This window comes from Anolis sagrei, chromosome 2, assembly GCF_037176765.1.
Source record: "Anolis sagrei isolate rAnoSag1 chromosome 2, rAnoSag1.mat, whole genome shotgun sequence".
In the NCBI taxonomy this organism is placed as follows: domain Eukaryota; kingdom Metazoa; phylum Chordata; class Lepidosauria; order Squamata; family Dactyloidae; genus Anolis; species Anolis sagrei.
In genome coordinates this window covers 175,769,400-175,776,213 of record NC_090022.1, presented here as the reverse complement: position 1 = coordinate 175,776,213, position 6,814 = coordinate 175,769,400, and positions in this window count along the sequence as shown.

The window sequence follows — 6,814 nt, the reverse complement described above, 5'->3', positions numbered from 1 at the left end:
GAACTCTTTTTGTAGAATGCAGCATTTCTTCTTGCTCATTAATGGGGAGCTCAATCCACTGGGCAGTTTTATTGTGTGAGTCACACTTAAATTTTTATTGGAACAGTGTTAGGACTCTACCATTTTCCTCATCCCACCTCACAAGAGATGAATTGGGTTTCATAGGTCTACTAAGTCTCCCAACTTTTAATCTTTAACAGTATCCTAATTTCTCCGCTTTTAGTAAATACTCAGATGTGTAGAAAAATGGGGGAGTGGGAAAGATAAAGGCATTGGTCTTCATAAAATAAGTTTATTGAGGAATGACATCGTGAGGAATGACAAAAATTACTCTTACATTATGCATTTTAATTAGAAAATAAGTTTTGAGACTTCCCTAAAAGTAAATAAATTTAAAATGTAATAGTTCCCATATGCAAAATAATTGTGCAAGTGAAATAAGAGCGGTAAATGCATGTTGTGCAAGTAGTTTTACTATAATGATTGGAACTACCAGTATGGGGACAGAAGGAAAATGAATGGGGGACAGAATTCTTACATGAGAACACAATGCCCTCATTTGCCCACTTTGTTGTTACACCTCTGCAACCACCACCTTCTTGTTTCATGGCAGGTTCTCCTGGTCATCAATTACTCTTCTTTGAAGGTTGTGCAGAGGCAGGTAGTGTGGCAGCAACACAACCTTCACCCCAACAAAGCAACCATTCATGCTTTGTGGCCACAGATTTATCCTTCAGAAACTACCTAGATTGTAGAACAAAGGGAAGGATTGCAAGGTACAGCCATCTGTTCTAGGAAAGTAAAAGATGTAAATGGAAGTTTACAGTTCGATTTATTTATTTCGTGTCAAAAGCATTGCATAAATAAATTAGTATAAAACTGATAAAATAGAGGGAACACAAGCAGCTAAATAACTTTGGACCAAAAATGGGCAATAGTGACCACATTGTCTGTAGCTTTGAACAGTTCTTTCTCTGTGCATAAGGCAGGGTATTTTGGGCAAGCATACAGATGCTGAGTTGTTTGCTCTGCTCCACAGTTCACAAGGTGGAGAATTCTTCTATGTGGTCCCATATAGCCTGGTTATCTTTGATCTGCCAACTCCACTTCTGAGTCTGTTCAGGGACTTCCAAGTTGCCCATTCTTGGTTTGCCCCTGCAGGCAGACACTGACAGGGGGGCTATCCAGTTGGGATTTCTTGGTTTAGCTGCCCACAGGGATACTCTTGCTGTTGCTCAGGAAACATCAAGAGGAATGGTGGTTCTCATGAAACTTTTCCTTGATTTGGGGGATACAAAAAGAGCCTCCTCGAAGACTTGAGTAAATAAAGTCGGGTGTCCCCTGGGCAACGTTTCTTGTAAACGGCTAATCTTTCCAACCCAAAAGCATTGCTTTACAACATTTTTAAACATTTTACAGTTAGATTAGTATGCAGAGCAAGAGGTTTCCTGGTGTAATTGACTGATCCAAAATGAAACATAACATGTGGATAAGGATGCCGTCAGCAGAACTGTTTCTAAATGTTAAGAATGAATGAACCACAGAATGAATAGATTAATCTTTATTTCAGTCAATGACCATGCCCAAGGCACAATACAATACAATACTGAATTCAAAATATTTACAGTACTATGTACACAGTCGTATAAAGAAGTAATGTTTTAAATGCTGTACCCTGCACTCTAATTTTTTATTGCTTCTGCACAGAAATTGGTTGTCTTTGCTGCAATCTGAAAGAAATTATTAGCCAGAAAATCAGATCAAAGCACTTCAGATTTCATAAATGTTCAAGTTCTTAGTATAACCTGTTTTACGAATAATCTCAATGGCCCGAGGTTAGGGAATGCTTTAATGGTATATGTTGTAATTTATTAATTTGCTGTATATGGTTTAGGTAAGCGGGTTATTTGCTTTAATTGGCTTATGATGTTATGATGTTTTGTTGAATGTGTATTTTATGTAATTCCTGTTTTTTAACCATTGTATGCTGCTTTGAATCCCACCCATGAGAGAAAAGCAGGATAAGAACAAAATAATAATAATAATAATAATTTTACTTTGTAAAAATCTGAGTAATATAATTGTTGGAGGTAAGAGTATGAACAATGCACAAAAATTGTCCTACAATGTTCATTCTCTCTACAGCATAAGAACATACACAAAATGGCATTTTATTATATCTTTTGTTTCATACTGCAGATAGCATCATACCATGTTTGGCCAGAGTAAATGCTTCCTTCTATATTGGAATATCTAAATTAATAAAATAATCTTCAGAAAGAAAAACTTACCTCTTTAGTCTAATGACTGTGAAATGAGACACTACATCTATGTGATTTTGTAATTGGAAATTAAATGCCAGCATGGTGCAATAGTTTGAGCATTGGATTGCTACTCTAAAGGGTATGAATCCCTGCTCCGCCATGGAAACCCATTGGATGACTCTCACCCTCAGAAAAAGGCAAAGGCAACTCTCCTCTGAACAATATTACCTAGAAAACCTTAGGATAGATCCTCCTCAGGATTAATCAGAAACAATGTGAAGGCATACAACAGCAATCTCACCCATAGCGTGAATGGAAGCTGTTTCTCATCTATTATCTTTGTCCATGTCAACAAGAATGAGAGAGTCAAGTGAGAGTCAAGGTGGCCTGTCCTTTGAGCACAAGAAACATTTTGAATCAGAAGTTCAACTCATTTATCCAAGCCTGAGACAGAAATTTGTCAAGTCTTTAAGTGTATAGGGAACCTGAGCACACAGCTTGGGAGGCCAAGGTACTTTTCAAAAGTTTAGTTTCAATAGATTATAAAGATAAAAAATCGCTAAGCACATACAGAGTTTCGCTTTTTATAGTTTTTTATTAAAACCTTTACGATTGAAGCATTAAAGATTGGTACATGCTGATCTACATTAACATAAAAAAAGATGTAACATTCTCTTGCGCTCTTGCTATGACATATGACACTTGGGCTCTCCAAAAGCCTACACACTGAAATATTATTCCCAGATATAAAAATGTATAGGCTTAAATACCTTGACGGCACAAAACCCAGTCTGATCTTGCAAACTAAGCAGAGTCATTCTTGGTTAGTACTTGGATGTGAGAACATCAAGGAATACCAAGTGCATCATACTATATTTAATAGAAAATCACCTCTGTTCATCACCTGTTTGGGCTTAGAAAACCTAATGAAACTCATGGGGTGCCATAAATCAGGTGATCTGAAGATATATACACGTTTGTAAATACAACCAGAGGTGATGCCAGATTACTTCTGGTTTAATTTTTGATATTTTTCACATATGTTTTGAGTGCCTTGCAGGCCTGTAGCGAAGGGGGGGGGGGGCGTGTTAGGGGTTCAACCCACCTGAAAATTTTCAGGTTAAAAATAAATAAACCTGGTCTACTCATGAATTTTAACTGGTTAACCAAATCCCCATGCTAAGTCTATGAGATGCAAAAAATTAAGAGTCCCTCCAGAACTGCAAGCACTATCTCAAGCAAATATTGACAATTTATTCACACTGTCATTACTTGCAGCAATAGCCAATGTAGCGAAGCAACTAAGTTGGGGGGGGGGGGTGTTGAATGCTCTCATTAAGGAGGCCAGACTTGGTGGAGGTGGTTGACAGGGGCGGAGCTGCAGGCTATTGAAGGCTGCTCTGCCCCCTGATGTGCTCTTTGCTTCAGCTTGAGCTAAGAGGCAGGTTTCAACTCCCCCCCCCCTCGAAATTTTCAATCCTCCCCCCAAAAAAATTCTGGCCCTGGTGCCTTGGGTGGTTAAGGCAGCCAAACAGCTGCACTTTGCAGGAGTTTTCAGCCATTGTATGGCAACCTCGGTGTGATATGGGGATTCAGAATTTCCAAATTGGGACCAAATGGGTGGCCTTTTTCCATCCCTGGTCTAGAAATGGCTAGCATACGACTTAATAACAATATTTAAACACTCAACTAGCATGTAAATAGAAGGACCAGCTCTTTTACCTGATTCATAAATAGGAATCATTGCAAGCCTCTAATGAGATGAAATACATGGAGCCCACTCAGTGCATGTAAACAAAAAAGGCAGGAACAGTGCCCACCTTGCCATATTTAACTCAAGAAATCTGGGTGGAATATAATTGTCCACTCAAAGCCTGACAGTATTAATAAACCTTCCTCATTAAAAACAATCCCCAGACCTTCACATAGATATGAAAGTCTAATCCACCTAAGTTTCTTTCCCAACCCCTAGAAACCATTATCCAGAGAATAGCTGAGTTGTGAATCCGTGATGCAGCAATTAACTGCTGCCAAGTTTTTGTCATTGATTAATTTTTATGGTCAGAGTGCTTCATGTACATGAGCTCAGCAAGTCTTATAAAACCTCCAAATAGTACAGCTTTTAATAGCTGATTTGTAGTCTTTCATTGGGGAGATTTGTGTGTGTGTTCTGATTACATTTGGTACACATGGTATATTATTGTATACAGTTCATACTATATATTGCCTCTGAGGAAGGATTTCTATTCACTCAATCAAATACCACAATTTGCTGCCGGTTGTGAGGCCACCCTGAGTCCCTTTCAAGATGAAAAGGGCAGGGTAAAAGTATGGGAAATAAATAAATAATAAATGGGGTAACGTGGCTTATTCAAAACATTGGGTTCAATAAATATACATTTCTGTATAGGCATGTACATATGTCTGTAACAAAATACGTATTCTATTGTTTTTGTGCATGTGAACTGTTTGCCCTAAACAGAAATGTGAATGTTGCCAATTTAGGAGCTACTCCATGTACTACTATGGGCTGGAAAGGATGCATATCCATGGTATACATTTTGTGGCTAACCCCTGTGTTTGTTTTCTACTGATAATGTGAGATTTTAATGATTGTTTATGTACTGTTTAATTATTATTTATGTTTAATTGTGGTTTTATAATGTTTAATTGTGGTTTTGTTATTGTAATTGTTATGTACCGGCATCGTATCAGTGCCTACTGTAAGCCGTCCTGAGTTCCCCTTCGGGGGTAGAGAAGTGACAGGGTAAAAATACCGGAAATCTATATAAATAAAAATGTAATTGTGGAATTAACATAACGCAAAACCAGTAGACACATTGACACCAAATTTGGACACAATACACCTATCAGCCCAGTTGATGGGGATGAGAGACAGGTCCTTCTCAGCAGTGGCCCCCCGCCTATGGAGCGCCCTCCCTAGAGATATCAGATTGGCCACCTCCCTCTTGTCTTTTAGAAGGAAAATCAAGACCTGGTTGTGGGACCAAGCGTTTGATCAGTGAGCAGCAAGTGGAAGAAGATCACACAACTTATGGCAACGAATTGACCCGGACTGGTTTTTGGATTCCAATTTTAATGGATGTGTCTTAATTAATTGTTTTAATTGTTGTTTTAATTTTTAATATTTTGATTGTACTGTGGTTGTTTTTATGATGCTAGCATTGTATGATGCTTTTGTTAGACCGCCCTGAGTTCCCCTTTGCGGGGAGAAGGGCGGGGTATAAATATAGGAAATAAATAAGTCTATATAAATAAAAATGTAATGTTCGTTTGTGGGATTAACATAACTCAAAAACCACTGGATGAATTGCCGTTAAATTTGGTCACAAGAAACCCACTAACCCAAGGAGTGACCATCACTCGAAAAATTGATTTTGTCATTTGGGAGCGGTAGTTGCTGGAATTTATAGTTAACCTACAATCAAAGAACATTTTGAACTTCACCAATGATAGAATTGAATCAAAGGTGACACACAGGACTCCCATGATCAACAGAAAACACTACAAGAGTTTGGTGCACATTGACCTTGTGTTTGGGAGTTGTAGTTCATCTACATCAAGACAGCACTGTGGACTCAAACAATTATGAATCTGGACCAAACTTGGCATGAATGTTCCATATGCCCAAATATGAACACAAATGGATTTGGGGGAAAATAGACCTTGACATTTGGGAGTTGTCGTTACTAGGATTTATAGTTCACCTACAATCAAAGGGCATTCTGAACTCGACCAACGACAGAATTGGGGCAAACTTCCCACGCAGACCCCCATGACCAACATAAAATCCTTAAGGCCATCCAGTCCAACTCCCTTCACCGGGGCAAGAAAAGGTAATCAAAACCCTTCTGACAAAGAGCCATCCAGCCATAGATATAGATAGATTCACACAGAGAGATATAGATTTGAAAGGAACCCCTAAAGAAGGATAATATGTTGCATGTTCCAGAGTAGGCAAACCAGACACTCTCCACATCAACACTGACAAAGAAACAGCAAGAAATAGTGTTTATCTACAAACATAAAGAAATTACATATATTATTTTCCAGATCACCAGACTGGGCCACAGCAACGCGTGGCAGGGCACGGCTGGTAAATAAATAAACTTATACTATAGTCCAATGCAAGCGGAAAACTGGGTCTATAAGGAAAAGAAATGATGGCAGGTGAAGGAGCAGCCAGAGGAGACTGAAGCCAGGCTGTTGCCCTGCAGCTGTCAATCAGTCTCCTGGCAAAGCGACACCCTGGGCTTCCTGCCAGTGGTCCCCTTGACCTCAGGCTGCGCCAAGCCTCCAGAGCAGGCCTGATCTGCTGCCAGGGGAGAACAGAAAAGGAATTCCCCACATTCCCAGCTGCCTAGGGATTTGAGGCCTGGCCCCAGCAACCCAGGTGCGCTTTGATGCTCTTTTAAATCCAAAGTTAAAAAAGCAGTCAATGAACCAGGAAGTGTTTATTGCCCTTTGAGTGGGCAGAAGAGCAAGGTGAAAGTAGGAGAAGATTTTTATTTGTCAAGTCAGGGCAACCA